Consider the following 19,676-nt stretch of genomic DNA (forward strand, 5'->3'; position numbering starts at 1 on the left):
TGGCTTGCAGAATAAGCCGGAACAAACATATGATAGATATTTCGTCCGAAGTTTTCGTGGTGGGGCCCACACGGGCTCAATCGTACAGCACCATCATGTACAAGGCTGTGCACATGACATACGATGCGTCCCCGAGTCGGCAAAGCCATGGAGTCTTTAAGACACTACGAGACCACTGTAAAATCAACCGTGGAAAGGCGGACCACTAGACGTCGAACCCCAATCTCATATCATGCGTCTGTCTGAAAGATATCCTAAGGCTACTTGAATTCCCACTTATAAACTCCCGAAACTTTCTGGTTATGCAATCTGGTGTAGGGGATACAGGGGACACAAAATATATATCACCCAAACTAGCAATCCCTAGATCCAGCTGTATCCATCCGTCAACACATAACCAAGAAACCTTCGGAAATCGTTTACCTCAACCTTTGAAAAACATCCGTTATACAAGTTATGGCAATACTCCCGAACACCCGCCCCAGTACTGGGTGGCGTCGAGGTGATCTCACCAAAAACTGCATAAAACAGATTTCGATGTCGGCGAAACTCAGGTATTCTAGAACTGCAACGATAAAATTGTGACGACAACACCTCGGAGCTCAACTCCCCGGGACACTGCCACAACCCCTAAATGACAGGAGGCACCAAGAACAATGTTCTCGTCACAAAACCATCGGAACGATTCCAAGATACCCGCGTGATCCTAAATATTTTTTTTTGTGAAATTTGAGGAGAGAGTAGTCAAAACTTCTACGTCAGGAGACCTGACCAGAGCGACGAAGGGACTGAGGAGTAAAAAGAATCCTACTCTCCGATATATATAATCCTAAGACTCAAAACATTTTTTGTTCTAGACTCAACAACGCCAGCGATTCGATCAAGCAGGGGGCTCCTAAGTCGGGGATGGCTCTGATTACCAACTTGTAACGCCCACGATGCGGCTATATCTCCCACGTGTCGAGGCACGACTTAGAGGCATAACCGCATAGTGGTTTTGTCGAAAGAAGGGTCATCTTCACACAATCCCATGTAATGAACAAGAATGGGATAAAGAGTTGGCTTACAATCGCCACTTCACACAATACATAAATATCATTCATACATCATCCAAAATACAAGCATATAGATCGACTACGGTCAAAATCCAGAAGAAAATAAGATAACCCCAAATGCTAGATCCCCGATCGTCCCAACTGGGCTCCACTACTGATCATCAGGAAAAGACACATAGTAACGACCACGTTCCTCGTCGAACTCCCACTTGAGATCGACGCCATCATCTGCACTGGCATCGTCGGCACCTGCAACTGTTTTGGTAGAATCTGTGAGTCACGGGGACTCAGCAATCTCACACCCGCGAGATCAAGACTATTTAAGCTTGTAGGAAAGGATGGTGTAATGAGGTGGAACGGCAGCGGCAAAAGCATATATGGTGGCTAACTTGCGCAAATGAGAGCGAGAAGAGAAGCAAAGGAACGGACGTCATCTAGCAATGACCAAGAAGAGGTCCTGAACACCTACTTACGTCATTCATAACATGGACCGTGTTCACTTCCCGGACTCCGCCGAGAAGAGACCATCACGGTTACACACGCAGTTGAGGTATTTTAATTGGGTCAAGTGACAAGTTATCTACAACCGGACATTAACAAATTCCCATCTGCCTCATAACCGCGGGCACGGCTTTCGAAAGATAATACCCTGCAGGGGTGTCCCAACTTAGCCCATCATAAGCTCTCACGGTCAACGAAGGATAAACCTTCTCCCGGAAAACCCGGTCAGTCTCGGAATCCCGGTTTACAAGACATCTCGTCAATGGTAAAACAAGACCAGCAAAGCCGCCCGAATGTGCCGACAAATCCCGATAGGAGCTGCACATATCTCGTTCTCAGGGCACACCGGATGAGCAGTTCGTACAACTAAAACCAATCCTCGAGTTTCCCCAAGGTGGCGCTGCAAAGGGCTCTAGTTCGGACCAGCACTCAGAGGAACACTGGCCCAGGGGTTTAAAATAAAGATGACCCTCGGGCTCTAGAAAACCCGGGGGAAAAAGGTATAGGTCGCAAATGGTAAAACCAAGGTTGGGCCTTGCTGGAGGAGTTTTATTCAAGGCGAACTGTCAAGGGGGTCCCATAAATCACCCGACCGCGTAAGAAACGCAAAATCAAGGAACATAATCCCGGTATAACAGTAACTAGGGCGACAAGAGTGGAACAAAACACCAGGCATAAGGCCGAGTCTTCCACCCTTTACCAAATATATAGATGCATTAATTAAATAAGAGATATTGTGATATCCCAACATATCCATGTTCCGACATGGAACAAACTTCAACTTCACCTGCAACTAGCAACGCTATAAGAGGGGCTGAGCAAAAGCGGTAACTTAGCCAAACAATGGTTTGCTAGGAAAGGATGGTTAGGGATGACATGGCTAAAATGGGAGACATGATATAGCAAGTGATAGGTAGCGGGGCATGGCAATAGAGCGAACAACTAGCATAGCAAAGATAGAAGTGATTTCGAGGGGTGGTCATCTTGCCTGCAAGATTCTCAGAGTTGTCGAAAGCTTGATCCTCGTAAGCCTACTCGACAGGTTCCTCGTTCACGAACTCGTCTTCCGGCTCTACCCAAGACAAGAACACAAACAAACGGAACCACAATCAACAACGAGAAATGCGCAAGCAACATGATGCAAAACATGTATGATATGCGATGCATATGCGTTCTCTGGAAGGAAAATGATATGCGGCGGCGGTGGGGCGGCGCGGAGGCGGCGGGGCGAGGCGGGGCCGAGCCGGCGGCGTCGGGCGGGACCGGCGCGCGGCGGCGGCGGGCCGGGAGGGCCTCCCTTGGGCCGAGCGGGCCGCGGCGGAGGGAGGTGCGGCGGCGACACGTAGCGCTACGCCACTGGCTGCGGGCGGCGGCGCGGGTTGTCCGGCGGGCGCTGGACGCGTCCGTCCGCGGAGAGGGGATTTAGGGTTACGGGAGACTGCGATTTCGTTTTCGGGATGCCCACATATAAATAGGTAGAGGGAGTTAGGAGACTCCAAATGAGGTGCGGTTTTCGCCCACACGATCGTGATCGAACGACCTAGAGCATGAAAGAGAGTTTGGGGGGTTTTGGGCTGGTTTTGGAGGGGTTTTTTTCTGGACACTCAAATGGACTTTGCGGATGCCCGGTTAACCGTTAGTACCAAACGACCTCCAAATGGAACGAAACTTGACCGGTAGTATCCGGGTGGTATAATAAGACCACTTGACAAGCCTCGGTCCATTTCGAGAAAGTTTGACACACGCACATGAAAGAAAACAAGAGGGGTGCACCGGAGGAGATAGGAGCGCCGGATTGCAAAACGGACAACGGGGAAAATGCTCGGATGCATGAGACGAACACATATGCGAATGCAATGCACATGATGACATGATATGAAAATGCACTGACATGACAAAATACAAAACGAAAGACAAAACCCGACAAAGGAGGGAATAACATATCACAAAGCCGGAAATGGCAAGAGTCGGAGTTACAAATATGGGAAGTTACATGCGGGGTGTTACAGGCATGATACGGGCTGCTGATTTTCACCACTTCAAAGGTCAAGGTTTCTGATCTTGAGTCATGCTCATCTCCAAAAGCCACCTCCAGAGTTATCTTACCAACAGGATATGCCGACTTACCAGGCACCACACCATGGAACACCGTATTGGACGGTTTAAGATTTTTATCTGTTAACCCAATGCGACGGAAAGTTTCATAATAAAGGATATTGATGCTACTCCCTCCATCCATGAGTACCTTAGTGAACTTATAACCTCCCACCTGAGGTGCCACCACCAGAGCTAGATGACCCGGATTGTCAACCCGGGGTGGCTGATCTTCTATACTCCACACAATCGGCTGCTCGGACCAGCACAAATAACGGGGCACGGCCGGGTCAACGGCATTCACCACCCTTTTATGAAGCTTCTGATCGCGCTTGTCCAAGCTAGTGGTGAAGACATGATACTGTCCGGTTTTCAACTGCTTTGGGTTGCTCTGGTAACCCGACAGCTGCTGCTGCCGATTGCCCTGATGATTATAGCCACTTTGATTACCCTGATTACTTTGATTGTTATATCCATCCTGATTGCCATGGAATCCTGAACCGGAATTTCCTCCGCCATAACCCGACCCATGAGAGCCAGAGCCCGAACCGCCTCCTGATCCATGATCATACCGGAAAGAATCAGAATTTTTGAACTCTTGCATGATGTAACAATCTTTCCAGAGGTGTGTGGACGGTTCCTCCTTCGTCCCATGCTTTGGACAGGGCTGGTTCAACAGATACGACAAACGGTCCGGATTAGGGTTTGGCATTCCACTGCGCCGGGGCGGTTTACCCTTACGCCGCTGGCCCTTGTCGTGTGTATTAGTGTTAGCCACAAAGTCTAAACCGTGGTCCGCTTTACGCTTGCCGCCGTTTCCATGACCCGCCGGGTTGGGGTGCTGCCCCTTGGCGTTGCCGCTCTTCTTTCCCTTCACTGTCTTATCATCATCAGACTCGGGATCCTTGGTACTATCAGAGTCGGCATACTTCATCAGTGCAGCCATGAGGGTTCCCATGTCATTACAATGACGTTTGAGCCGTCCCAACTTCAACTTCAGGGGTTCAAACCGGCAATTGCCTTCCAATGTTAAAACTGCGATGTCAGCGTTGATGCGGTCCGATGAATGCAAAATCTCGGAAACCCGGCGCACCCAATGGGTTGTTGACTCTCCTTCCTCCTGGACATAGGCAGCTAAGTCCACAATTGACATGGGCTGCTTGCATGTATCCTAAAAATTCTTAATAAACCGGGCTCTCAACTCGGCCCATGACCTGATAGAATTAGCCGGTAAGCTCTTTAGCCAAGTGCGGGCCATTCCTTCTAGCATCATGGTGAAGTACTTCGCACATGCCGCATCATCCACGTCCAGCATCTCCATGGCCATCTCATAGCTTTCAACCCATGTTTCAGGGGATAAATCGGCGATGTAATTTGCCACCTTGCGCGGGCCCTTGAAATCCTTGGGCAGGCGCACATTGGGCAACGCTGGGACAAGACATGTCACTCCCAAGGAACTAGAGGTAACTCCTGGTTCCACCGATGTGGTTGGACGAACCGGAGTAAGCTGACGGGCTTTGTGCTGTGCCGCTAACTCGGCCTCTCTGCGTGCTCGAGCCCGGTCCACCACCTCCTGAGCATCACCAGCACCACCCGCCGGGTTATGGCCACGGGGCGGATCACGGTTCCGCGCATTGCTTGATACTGCCGGTTCATCCATACGCCTGTTGTAACTCCGGCTTGGACGGGGAGTGGAATGAATCCGATTGTGACTATATGAATAAGCCTCCTGTTGAACCAAGGCTGTCTGAAGAAGCTCCTTAACCCGACGCGTCTCGACCGCTGCTGGAGAATCGCCTTCGATCGGGATGGCCGCCAGCCGTGAAGCGGCAGCGACAATGTTGTCCATCGGGTTAGAATAATGACCCAGTGGCATGGGGACATGTGCTGCCACAATGTTGTTCTGACGAGGCGGATCCGCCAAACGTGGCTGAACTGGCGCCCCCGCCCCCGGTGCCTTCGCCCGGTTTACCACCGGCGGATTACTGGTCCCTGCTCCTGGGGTGTTAAAGAGATTTCTAGCGTCATAAACCGGTGGCAAGCGAGATTGATGCCTCCTCTTCAGGACTTCATTCGACGCACTCCGATCCAGCATAATCCGGTAAGCTTGTGCATCCAGAGCGGCCCGCTCCGCGGCTATCCTGGTATCCTCAGCTGCTAAGTCGATTTTGGCCTGGGTGATCTGATCTTTTACTTTCGTGATTTCCGCATTGTGTGCATCCTGATCCGCCGGGTTAACCTCCGCCATCAGCATTGCCAACGCGTCAAATAAATCAGATAGAACCTGAGCTGGCGGTCGCACGGGGACTCCTGCCCCGGCCGCTGCAGATTCGGAAATCATCGCCGCTGCGGTCGAAGAGTGGAGCGCTGGTTGCGTGCCGGCCATGAAGATCGCCACCCGGTTTGGCAGATCAAAGGGGTCCGGAATACTGTCGCCATCGGAACAGCCCCCAATCCGGCCATCTTGTAACTGATATAACGACGGTCTCACCACCAGATTCCGATCTATCCTCAGATTCCCCTCCATGGATAACTCCCACGAAGGCACGCTTCCTGACAGGCTTGACCCGGGAAGATCTCGCACGCTGAGCCGTTTCGACGAGGTCGGTGCAGATGTCCGGCTCAGGGCCCGGTTCGCCAATCTTGCCAATGAAAACGTGTATGCCACCAAAGGGGACCCGGTACCCGTACTCGATTGAGCCGGCCTCGGGGCCCCAGCCTACATCGTCGATGTAGAGCTTGCCGCGACAACTCTTGGTCATCCGGCCCACATCGTAACCCTTGAGTCCTTCAAAGTTTCCCTCCAAGAACTTGAAACCATCATGCGATAGCCCCACGGTGGGCGCCAACTGTCGTGGTTTTGTCACGACAGATGTCCTAGAGAAAGGACTTAGTCGTGGAGCCAGCGCTACGGGTTAGCTTAAAGGGGTTAAAGCGGACAAGGGACGCTAGAGAGTTTTATACTAGTTCGGCCCCTTACAATGAAGGTAAAAGCCTACGTCTAGTTGTGATGGAATTGATGGGGTTTCGATGACCAGGGAGCGAATACGCTTAGCCTGAGTCTCGAGTTGTTGTCTGTTGTCCTTGAACCGCCGCCGGGTCGTCCCCTTATATACATGGGTTGATGCCCGCCGGTTTACAGACTCCGAGGCTGGCTCATAATCGTGTCCGGCTCGGTCTCTGCTACTTCTATCTTACAACACAAGTTTACATATCAATGCCGGTTTGTGTCTACAGGCCTTAAACCGGCTTTGGGCCCTGGGCCTTCATGAAGCGTCACCGTCTGTCTTCATGGGCTTCGGATATAGATGAACTACTTATGAGGTTAACCCGGCCTCTCCTGACCGGTTTGCGCCCAGTGGTAATATCCCCAACAGGTCCCATATTTGTTCTCTTTGAATTTTTTTCTGATCTAAGGGCAGCAAATCTAGTCCTGCACAAACTACCCGACCCCCAGTTTCTTTCCCTTTTCAACAAAGAGTTGGGTTCCTTACAGATGTGTGTACTGGGTTACCCCCTTTTCCCCTTTTTGACTAACAAAGCGGCTGGATAGCTAGTCTATACTACTTTTCCTCCCTCCTTTCGTCATTGAACCACGTCCTAGATTCATGCTCCACCCCACCGCACCCTTCTTTCCTCTTTGAACCAAGACCTAGATTTGACTACAGAATCGAAAAAGATCAGCATGCAGCTAGACCAATGACGGTTTCAAAGAAACTTATACCTTAGGGTCGTCGGGATGTGGCAAGGCGTGTGGCGGGAGGTCGGATCTGCCCACACTACGTACGACAGCGAGGAAGAAGGGGTCAGTGGCCCTCCCGCACAGGCGCTGGGTGAAAGAGAAAAGCGCAGCCCGCAGTGGATTGCCTCCCTCGCCGAAGGCGATAGAGTGAACGCTGCACCTCCTCCCCTTCCCGGTGCGACGGGATCCGGACGCCTCCTTCGCCAGCTGTCTGTGAGGGGGGTGAGAGAGACAGAGGCCACAACGCAGTCTTGTTTAGATCTGGTGAAGAGGGTGAGAGATAGTAAATATAGAAAACCCTAGCAAAGGAACGCTGAGCCTCCAGCATGTATATATATATGTAGTGCGGCGAGAGTGTGGAGAGTGCAAACCCTAGCGAACAAGCGCTGAGGCTCCAGCTTATATATATACTGTAGTACGGACTGAGCTCCGATGCCTTAACTGCACCTGCTTTTGGCTGTATGACAGGTGGGCCAGCCACATTTTGGGCCCACCTGTCATAAACCCAAAGGCAGGTGCACTAAAGTCAATGAAGCTGCGTCCATATAGTACTCGTGTATACGACTAATATATAGTGGAGTGGTTTTCTTATTCTCTTCATAACAATCGTTTTAAATTGTGTAAGTACGAAACGAAACTCTTTATTTAACGTACCAGTGAAGAAAACTACTACTCCCTCTGTTCCTAAATATTTGTCTTTCTAGAGATTTCAACAAATGACTACATACGGAGCAAAATGAGTGAATCTACACTATAAAAATGTCTATATACATCTGTATGTGGTAGTCCATTGCAAACCACTTGAAAGACAAATATTTACGGACGGAGGGAGTACTTCCGATGAACTAACGATCCACGCGTCCTGGTCGCACTTCCTGTCCTTCACGTGCGGTACACTACCCTCCCTTAAGTGAACAACCACACATGCGCCAAATTATCGGAAACGTGTGAGAGTGTGTACAAATAAAGAATTTTAATTTCAATTATCGGAAAGGTTTGAGAGTATGCACAGTTTGCCCTCTCTAATAATTATGGTTTGTTGTGTTCGGCCTAAACTTGGTCAAACTTTACAAAGTTTGACTTCAGTCAAATCTAATATGCGGAGTAAATAAAAATGGAGGGCTACTACATCCATTCGAGTTTTTAGTCCACACCATTTTTTAATCAAAGTTAATAGCTGGACAAATTAAATTACAGGGGAGCTGGAGACAAAGTTGTGAGAAGGCTTTGAAATCAATACAAAACTTATGCTCTTAGTACCAACGTCGATCCTTCTTCGAGGAAACATTTGGTTCATAGCCAATTGTGTGATAAAATTGCACCAACGTGAAAGACGACTGCGTCTCCAACGGAACCAAGGTGAACTGACGAAGAATATCATCTTTGTGGGTAACAAGCAAAGAGCACTGATGGAAGACAACTTGTTTTTCATTGAAAATCGATCAGCTTCACCAGCCGACGCAACCATGAGGCGCAACCATGAGCATCGATAGGTCATCATGGTGATGCATCATCCATTTGGCATAAGTTTGGGTGAGGCACCTATGAAGTTCGACAAATCCTCACTGTGGTCTGTTTCTTCTCAGTAGTCAAGCTCGAGGAAGGAAGAACCACGTGGCAGAGGACAGTGAGCAGGAACAATAATGGCCATCCAATTTTGTGCAGTTCCACTAAAATTGAGGAAGACATGCCCGGGTATGGAGATACACATCGCTGTTTCCAAAAATATAAAAAAGGGATATAGTGTTGTTACTTTGTTTTACAAGATTAACAACGACATCTCAATTGTTAATAAGAATTAAGAAAAGTACACCAACAAACAGAAGCATCATGATTATCTTGATGGGAACTAAACCAGGATACCCGAGAGAAAAAAAGCATTTCTTCATTTAACCAGTGATAGTATTAGATTAGCAGCAGCAATAGGAGCATATGGACAATGACCGCACAACCACCATGTACTTTTTGTCAAAACAAAATGTATACCTCCACCGAGGCATAAATCAGGACAACTTTTCGAGTGGCATTTCCTCTATAATAGTAGGTGATGTTGGAACAGCCGATGAACCCTAGCTACTATACATGGGGAGCTGGGGAGTAGTCGCATAGAAGAAAACCCGGATGCAGCGACCTGGGGAGCTGGACCAGTACAAGAAGTTATACCTCAGGTGGGCGAGACGTCGCTTAGGCGGGCGGGCGGGATCTGCCCACACGACAGCAGCGAACAAGGGCGCGGAGGACCTTCGACCGCCCCAGCGCTAGCTCCGAGAAGAAAGCGCGCATCGGCTTCCTCCATCGCCGACGGCGACAATGTCAACGCTGCACCTCCTCACCTCCCACAGCGGACGGGATTCGGCCGGATCTGTGACCACCGGTGAGGAGAAAGATAGTGTGGACACTGTCATCTTGTTTTGATATGGAGAGGGTGAGAGAGCGAGACGCGAGAAACTCTATCAAACAAGAGGCTATAATGGAGTAAAACAATCTCTCCATAGCAGTGGTTTTAAATAGAATATGCACGTTCCCGGAAAAAAGAAACGAAAACTGGGAGACAATTTTTTAACGTACCAAGAAAGAAAACTCAATCAAAAACACGCCCCCGCTTCCAGGTCGCGCGAGTCGTCGCGCACACACACATAGACATAGACATGCATATCCGTGTTTACGTAAAATTCCATTTCCATCTCGATCTCCAATCATATTTGTCCAACTGGCACATTATTTACGTTGTTAATTATATACGCGACAATATTAACGTACAACATCTCTTGTTTGCGGGCGTCCGGACCGCTGCCACGGCCGCTCCTGACCAACCCGAACCCTCTTCATCACCCGCGCGTGCTTCCCGCCCAAAACGGTCAATGCCGCATTCATGCCCGGCCAGAGCGGACACGACCTCTCACCGGCGCCATCATTGAAGCGGCGCGCCGGCCGAGAGAGCGTCGCCAGCGCCGCTTCCTGGTGCACGCGACTGCTCCGCGTTCAAAGGTCGCAATAGCCGGCCACAACATGCATGTAAAAAGTTCTTGGGAGTCCGTGCTACAGCTAGTTGTCCTCCCCAACTCATCAATCTCTTCCAGTAGTACTAGTACTCCATGGCGTGATCCATCAACAAGCAGGCGGGAAAGTTATCGTATACTCGGTTTGCGATGAGTGGCATGCCGAGCGACCGTGTGGGGTCGAGCCGTGGAGGAGGGTGAGACACGAACGCGGCAGACGTGATTTAAACGTTGGTTTTGCGCGCGATCCAACGAAACAAAACGTTGGTTTCTCTCCATTTCCATTTTTTCTCTGGACAAACGGAAACTTTCCACTCCATTTTCATTCCTACTCCAAGGTTGCCCCGTTACAACATTCCATCAAATACAAAGGAAAACTAACACGCATGTTGATGCATCTCAATGATTCAAGATCATAGCCAATATTTACTTCACAACTAAAGACAAAAGTTGTGAGAGCGTGTACGAAAGAAAAACTACTGATGGGGTCACTATGACTTAAACCTTAAACCCTAAACAGGATTTAATTTCCTGGCCAGGTAGAACCTGTCGAAGGAAAGACGGCTGGCACCCTCGGATCATACAATGCTTTTGTGAAGTTCCACTAAAATCGAGCTGAGCATCCCTGATGGCAAAGATATTGAAGAAGTGTGATTAGAATAATAGTACTGGCACTAGTTCATGAGACATAAACTCATCACAAGTAGAAGCCGGTAGAAGTAGAGAAAGATCGACACGGAGATGGAGCTACGTGGGGAGCTGCGGCAGTGGAGCAAGCCGGCTCCAAAAGGAAGATGGACTACCTGGGACGTCGGTTTGTAGCTAGAAGGGTGGTTGGGACGCGGCATCGGGCCCATACCGCGGTGACCCCTGATTGGGACGCACCGACTGTGGATTTTCTACCTCGCCGATGTCGACCGCGTCTACGCAGAACATTGTTCCATTCCCCCAGCTGCGGGATCAGGCCGGATATGTGACCAGCGGTGTGGCCACCGTCGTTCTATGCTTGTGAAGAGAGCAACCCAAGCAAGCAGGCTTGTAGCTTAGGCTCCTGCCAGTGTATATATAGTGGTTTTCTTTTTCTCTCCATATCAACCATTTTATATTGCGTACGTGTCATTGAAGAGTGAAATGATGGTTGCTTCTTCCGACTAACTTACTGTGTGATTTGACTGCTCCTTTAGTGGCCCCTACACGTACTCCCCCTACGTGTATGCAACAGTCACACGTACACATGGACGCAAAAACGTGCGCGACGCCCTAATGCATGCATGTCTGAGCACACGACGGAACACACACGGTCACGCTCAAGTGCTCAACCTACACGTGCATGCACACACATACTCAGCCAGGGTGAGCTAGTGACCGTATAAACACCAGAAAATGTATATATTGAGTGCAATGAGCGTATTATGAAGTCCACTGACCGTATTTTTACAAGTATACAGTGACAGACAGTGTATTTATCTCGTTTGAAATTAAGTCATATTAACTGGAGAGGAGGCAGTATGGACTAGCATTACTTTGTTGTGTCCCGTCAACTTGCCGAACGAGGAGAAGCTTGCAGGACGGGAGAAGCTTGCGCGCGGTGGCTCGCAGGACAAGGAGAAACTTTTGACTAAGGCAAGCTGTCCTTCGCTCAGGCGGTGGACGTGCAACAGTTAATTCGGTGTCAGATTGCCAGAAGCATACACACTACAAGAAATATGTCAACTAGTGACCTTCTGGCAGTGACCCTGGAAGAATTGGTCATAGATCTATGACCATTTGAGACCAATTGGTCAAAAGCTGTTCGGGGGACTCCAAACCCTAAACTATAACGACCATTTTGGTCAGAAAGGTCGTAATTTCCTTACACAAAATGGTCATAAAGCAGATTGCACTCGTCCGCTGCCTTATTTCTAGCTGATCATGACCAATATAGATGGTCATAACCTTGTAAATTGTGGTGGGTTGCTATGACTAGGCGCCACCTCATCAGTTTTGCCTATGTGTCATGTCCATGTGGCAGTTTTTGCCCTAGGTAGTGAAGCAACCTATATTTCTGTCATTCCCAAAATTCCCAAAAAAATCTCATAAATTCTTTGGGTCATATCTTCGTCAAATATGTAAAAAACCTTCCTTGCCTAGTTCAAAAATAATTCAAAAATATTCATTTTCCTATTCTGTTCAGGAAAACACTTTGTGAAGAAAGTACCACTTTGGCATGTCCAAATGGTATCCATTTTCTACAGTGCTTTCCTATGCCCAAATAACCATCCTCCACCAAATGCCAGCTTAATCCATTCATTATTTTGAGCCCAGCTTCAACATTCGTATTTATGTCCTGTGTGGTACTTTGCAAAGAAAGTACCACCTAGGCTCCTCCTTTTGAGCTGAAAATTTGTGAAGACGGTCTTCTTAGTAACTGATCATCCTCAGCCAAAACTCACGCCCATTAGCCATGTGCATTTCCCGTACCGCTAATCAAACACTTGGCTGCTTATTCATGTTTGAGCATCGATCGATCTCCTCGTGAGAATATTATGTTGTGATTTTCTTCCTAGCACCTACCCGGGGAGTGCCCAACCCACTAGACATGCCTAGGCCGCCTAGAACACATGGCAACGCCACGGTCACGCGGTGACCATGCGGCGGGCATGCGAGTTTACGCGCTCTAGAGTTGGGGCCCTCGGCCACCGTCCAAACCTCGACGTATCGCCACCAAACCATGTATTTATGATTAAATAGGTACTTATGTAACTAGAAATGATTTTTGGAAAAAATAAAGAGCAAACTGTGAGGCACCTACAGTTCAAATTTGACCCGCTTCGTGCTAAATCGGCGGGAATTTGTCTTTTTCACCAGAGGTGGATCAAAACTTTTGACACCCAACCATTTTGTCAATTGTGCATTATATCTATCCTAATATTTTATAAAATTGATTAGGTCCAATTTTGCAACAAATATATGGTAGGTCCTTCATAAAAAAACTCATTTTGGGCACTCGCAAAAATGGAAAATGAATTTTTCGTCCAAAGAAAATGAAAACTTCCTTAGGAAATATTGTTTGTCATTCCAAGATGCACCCATGTGCACGATATGAGGTCATTTGAACTAACTATGCCATGAATGTGGCCATAAGATTGATCATTTGGCTTGAAAGCCATGAATCTTCACACATGATAGCTCATTTCTAAAAACACTTTTTAAAATAATTACCACATTACAAGTTTATTATTTTTTCTGGAAACTTGGTCACATATAATGGCACAATGCGGAGGTTTTCCAATTTTTTGATTTTTTTGAATTTCTTATGCCCGTTTCAAAATGCGGTCAAAACGGCGGGCTTGGCCGTTCCTAGCTAGTTGTTGAATCTTGGAGACCTTTTGATGTTTCTCTGATTAAATAGATACTTATGTACCTAGAAATGATTTTTGGAAAAAATAAAGAGCAAACTACGAGGTAGCTACAGTTCAAATTTGACCCGCTTCCAACTAAATCGGCGGAAATTTGTCTTTTTCACGAGAGGTGGATCAAAACTTTTTACACCCAACCATTTGGTCAATTTTGCATTAAATATGTCCTAGTATTTTATAAAATTGATTTGGTCCAATTTTGCAACAAATATATGCTAGGTCCTTCACAAAAAAAACTCATTTCGGGCACTCGGAAAATGGAAAATGAATTTTCCGTGCAAAGAAAATGAAAAATCCCTTAGGAAACATTGTTTGGAATTCCAAGATGCACCCTTTTGAACAAATATGAGATCATTTGAACAAACTATGCCATGAATGTGGCCATAAGATTGATCATTTGTCTTGAAAGCCATGAATCTTCACGCATGATAGCTCATTTCTGAGAACACTTTTTTAAAATAATTGTCGTATTACAAGTTTATTATTTTTCCTGGAAACTTGGTCACATATGATGACACGATGCGAAGGTTTTCCAATTTTTTGAATTGTTTTGAATTTTTTATGCCCGTTTCAAAATGTAGTCAAAACGGCGGGCTTGACCGTTCCTAGCTAGTGGTTGAATCTTGGAATTTTTTTGATGTTTCTCTGATTAAATAGATACTTATGTAGCTAGAAATGATTTTTGGAAAAAATAAATAGCAAACTATGAGGCAGCTACAGTTCAAAATTGACCCGCTTCCTACTGAATCGGCGGAAATTTGTCTTTTTCACCAGAGGTGGATCAAGGCTTTTGACACCCAACCATTGTGTCAATTGTGCATTAAACAAGGCATAGTATTTTATAAAATTGATTTGGTCCATTTTTGCAACAATTATTTGGTAGTTCCTTCACAAAAAAACCTCACTTCGGGCACTCGAAAAATGGAAAATGAATTTTCCGTGCAAAGAAAATGAAAACTCCCTTAGGCAACATTGTTTGCCATTCCAATATGCACCCGTGTGCACAATATGAGATCATTTGAACAAACTATGCCATGAATGTGGCCATAAGATTGATCATTTGACTTGAAAGCCATGAATCTTCACACATGATAGCTCATTTCCGAGAACACTTTTTTAAAAGAATTGCCATATTACAAGTTTATTATTTTTCCTGGTAACTTAGTCACATATAATGACACAATGCGAAGGTTTTCCAATTTTTTGATTTTTTTTTGAATTTTTTATGCCCGTTTCAAAATGCGGTCAAAACGGCGGGAATGACCGTTCCTAGCTAGTAGTTGAATCTTCGAATTTTTTTGATGTTTCTCTGATTAAATAGATACTTATGTACCACAAAATGATTTTTGGAAAAAATAAATAACAAACTATATGGTAGCTGCAGTTCAAATTTGACCCGTTTCCATCTGGATCGGCGGAAATTTGTCTTTTTCATGAGAGGTGAATCAAAACTTTTGACACCCAAGTATTTGGTCAATTATACATTAAGTATGTTCTAATATTTTATAAAATTGATTTGGTCTAATTTTGCGACAAATATATTGTAGGTCCTTCACAAAAACATCATTTTCGGCACTTGAAAATTGGAAAATAAATTTTTAATCAACCATGACCAATTTTTTAGTCAACTACGACCAATTTAAATGGTCATGACATCGTACCCGTGTGCTGCATTTTGATTGGTCTGTGGGCGTTTCACGCGGATCGTGGATCGAACACCGTCGGATGCTCGCGGATCCAACGGCAGTCCTCACCCCAAGCCCACCTAAGCCGAAACCCTAGTCCTCGTGGACATTTTCCAACCACCCCCCGCCTCCTTTCTTTCTCCCTCCCTCCCGCGACCTCCCCTCCCCCGATCCCATCGGCCGGCGCGACCTCCGCTCCACCAGCCCCGCTAGTGACCTGCTACCCCACCGCCGGCGCGCGGCAGATCCAACCCAGCAGCAGCTCAGGTCCCGCGGCCATGGCAAGGGGAGCCCGAAACCCTACCCCGTGGTGGCTAGGGTTTCAGTCGGCTCCAACTCCGGCGCTGCTCTACCTCTGGCGACTCCCGAGCCCTCAAGCGATGGTGCGCCGACCGACCGACCAATCTCCATGCCTTCCCTTGCTTGGTTCTTCTTTGGATTTGGATTTACGGTTCGTGATTCTTCTTGCGTGGTGCGTGGTGCAGGTGCTCCAGAACGACATCGACCTGCTCAACCCACCGGCAGAGCTCGAGAAGCTCAAGCACAAGAAGAAGCGCCTCGTCCAGTCCCCCAACTCCTTCTTCATGGTAAGCAATTCCCCTTCCCTTCAAATCTTCTCTCTCCTTTTCGGCACCATTCTTACCGGTGTTCGTTTAGGCTGTTCCCTAATTAGATGACGCCGGTATCAGATCAGATCCCATCCTATTCAAACGTGATTCCGCTGGATGTGCGCCGTGATTTTTCATCCGATTTGGAATTTTGCTTTGGTAGGCTGTTGGTGTAGCTGAGTGATGGTGCCTGTTACCACGGGTTCGTGGTAGATTATGTGGCTGATCGTTATTATCCGTGATTAATCTTGAAGCATGCGTTGTTAGTTCTGTCAAATATCTACTGTATTCCCTTGCAGTTATGTCAACCTGTATCGCCACATGTTCTAGGTATCCGAAAATCTGTATGCCACAACCAATTTGTGACTGAACTCTATAGTGATGTTCTGGTCTGAGTTGTTTCTCCGGGTCCAGCAAATCATATCTCCTACATGAAACAAATCATTTTTGTGGTTCTTGGATCCATCGGCCAGCCTGAGCTGGCCGGCCAAGTATGATACTTTAAGAATCCGTGTGATGCACAATAATTTAGAGTGTCCGCTGGTGACAGATAGATCAGTTCTTGTCCTGGTTAGTAAAACTTATGGAAAATATTTGCATGTTATTAGGTGTTTTGTACTGTCAGAGTGCTGTAATTTTAGAATTGTGCATGTCAGGTGAGCTTGGGCTCCTTTCTATGTACAGTATAATTTTGTGACCCAAAACTACCACATATCTGGTGGCGCTAGATGTTTCGACTGTTTTATTGTTATAAATTTGTGCTTTGCGTGCAGAACTTATAAGAAAGTGTTCCAATTCTTATCTGTCAATTTGTTTTGCAGATTATGTACTAAATTGTTAATTTGTTGTGAAAGTTTCTGTACTGCAATGTTTTATTTCTTTGAGGGAAAATGTCTCACAACTTGTGATGTACCCAGGCTGCAGTCTTCCTATATGGATCAATAAGCTTGATTGCCGAGCCTTGCCGGACAGCGCATCTGCACGCCATGAAGGTTGCCAAAGAGGCCGGCGCGCTTCTCTCGTATGACCCGAACCTGAGGGAGGCATTGTGGCCATCCCTTGAGGAGGCTCGCACTAAGATCTTGAGCATCTGGGACCAGGCAGACATTGTCAAGGTCAGCGAGGTCGAGCTCAAGGACACAATGGCAGCAGCAGCAGCAAGGTTCGCCCCGCCTCTCGATTTCATCTTCTTCCAGTCCATTGCCTGCTGATGCTCGTAGACTCCTTCTTCTACAACTTCCATCATCTCCTATTGATGTGTGCTCGTATTGTGTCAAGGAAAGTAATTCAAGGCCATGGGAGCTGCTTGTAGTGTAGGACGTGCTGGACCTGCTGCTGCTGCCGGTTGTGTTACCCGACCAAGTCCCCAAGCTGCATCCTGCTGCTCCTGGCCCGGCCGTCCTCAACTTGCTCCTGGACAGCTACCGCAGGTGAGACAATTGCCTCCATCTACTGCGGGTAGAACTACTATGTTGTTTGGTTGTGGCAGCAACTGTTGTAGGTTGGGTGAAATCTTAGTTTGCCTGCCTTTAGATAATGAGATGGATATAGCGCATAACATTGCTTCAGACATTTGCAATACATCTCTTAATTTAACATCCATTGGAATAAATTAGATTGGAATATATATGTGGTTTCATAAGCTGGTGATGCTAGTTGTTACGGGAATATATTCAGCTTCAATGCTAGTTTGTACAAGATTTTTGTTTGCTAGGAAACATGGACATATATTCGGCTTTAATGCTAGCTAGTTGCATTGTTAGCACATCCATATGTGCAAGAAAAGGGTTCAGACAGAGAGGGGTACCTGTTTATCATGATTTTTTCACCAGTTTATCATCTTGGTCTCCTGTATTGTACTTCCAAGTTTATCATGTTCTGAAGCTGACCCTTCAAATTGGGTTGCAGAGGAGGTATGGCTGCCGCGCAATGATGTTGGAGACTGTTGCCGCTGTGCTGGGGATGGAGACAGATTGCATTGGAAATATTCTGTTATTCCTTGCCTAATGTTCTTGTTGCTGATAATAGGGCATGTAGATAGCAAGTTATTTCCCTAGTGGTTACTTATGCTTATTGTGTATCACATTTAAAAAGAAAATGCACAATGAGCTTGTTTGATCATTTTTATGCTTATGTATGCTTGATCAGGGTAGTTCTTTTTTAATTTGATGACAATGAACCAATATAACCAGTCATCAGTAGCTAGTGTGCATTGCCAAGTACAACAGTTCTACATTGTATGGAATCATCTATAGATTTTATTTATCGATATGGGTTAACTCATCCTTATTTATCGATCCTCTCTTTTAATTAATAATGTATGCATGCCTTGTATGTTCTGTGTTCTTTACTATACTGTTATGTCCTCGGGCAATTAAACATTGTATCTGTTTTTATTGTGATATGCAACTCTTCAAAAAAAAGAAACTGTATTATGGAATTACTCATCTGCATGGAATTTCTATGTATTCTGGTAGTTTATTTTTGATACTGTATTGCTGTATCCCAATCTGCGTGGGAGCCGAAGCTCGATTTGTTCCTGTTTCTGTTTCTGTTTCTGTACTAGTACAATGTAATGATTTTGTGCTTTCATGAAGTATTTTGAGCTATTTTTATCTGTCGAGCAATTTAGAAGACCTGTAGAGCATTTAACTAGAAAGTTGACTTTGCATGTGCAACAATGCTTGCTTAGAGCAGCCCTTGACTGGTTACATTATTGTGATGGACCGTGCTGTTCTTAGTTGTGCTACAGTATGTGTTCCGTGTTGTTTGCACTTGTTAGCCAAATCATTGCACACGCAGTGTTAATGCGATGTTGTAAAATTCCTGTTTGTACAATGTATCTGCTACATGTTGTTTTCATCTTGATAGCTAGCAGCCTAGCACCATGAACTTTGATTGTAAAATCTCTATATGCGGTAATTAATTGGGTCAGTCTCGAATTTGTTGTGAATTGTAAGATGCGTCAAGTAAATGTTTTTTTGCTTTCTCACGTGTAGGCGGTCAGGCGAGACAGCAAGTAGAGGTTCAGTCTGTTGGAGGAGTATGGTGAGCTGCTGATTTGGGCTAACCAGGGGCACACTATGGCAGTATGTTTTCTGCCTGAACTCCCATGCACTAATGTATTCTGTTTTTACAAGTAAGATTTAAGATGTGTTTATACTCTTCATGATCATCTTCCATGTAGTAATCATTATTTTTTGTGACTTCGAAAAGCATTATACTAATTGAATTTGTGTTATCATTCTGAAGAACTTGTCCTTTTTATTGAATGGTCTCTTCATAATATATTTGCTCCAGTTTTCTGATGATTCTTTGCTGATTCATGTAACAGGGCGTCCTGACTATGAGCAGGAGCAAGTGCATGTGCGCCTGTTTGTAATGCTAACGAAGGAGCTCCATCCTGAAGAATATAGTGCTTGTAAATTAGTTACTCCACTTGTAGAGTTATTTGTAGAGCAGGAGCACCATTGTATTGCGTGTTATTTGTAGAGCAGGAGCTCCATACAGAATCTGGCTCTATACTGAATCTCGCTGTTGTTATTTGAAGTATTATATGTGTTTTTTGTCAGTGCCAATTTAAATATTAGTTAT

General features: G+C 46.2%; 1 long non-coding RNA gene across 1 annotated transcript; it reads left to right on the top strand.

Moving 5' to 3' along the window:
- The first annotated feature begins 17,354 nt into the window (after nucleotides 1-17,354).
- LOC123493833 (uncharacterized) lies at nucleotides 17,355-18,365 on the top strand. Its single transcript, XR_006663223.2, has 2 exons — nucleotides 17,355-17,512; nucleotides 17,991-18,365. It is a non-coding gene; the product is annotated as an uncharacterized lncRNA (long non-coding RNA).
- The last annotated feature ends 1,311 nt before the right edge of the window (nucleotides 18,366-19,676 follow it).

Source organism: Aegilops tauschii, chromosome 5 (assembly GCF_002575655.3).
Source record: "Aegilops tauschii subsp. strangulata cultivar AL8/78 chromosome 5, Aet v6.0, whole genome shotgun sequence".
Classification (NCBI taxonomy): domain Eukaryota; kingdom Viridiplantae; phylum Streptophyta; class Magnoliopsida; order Poales; family Poaceae; genus Aegilops; species Aegilops tauschii.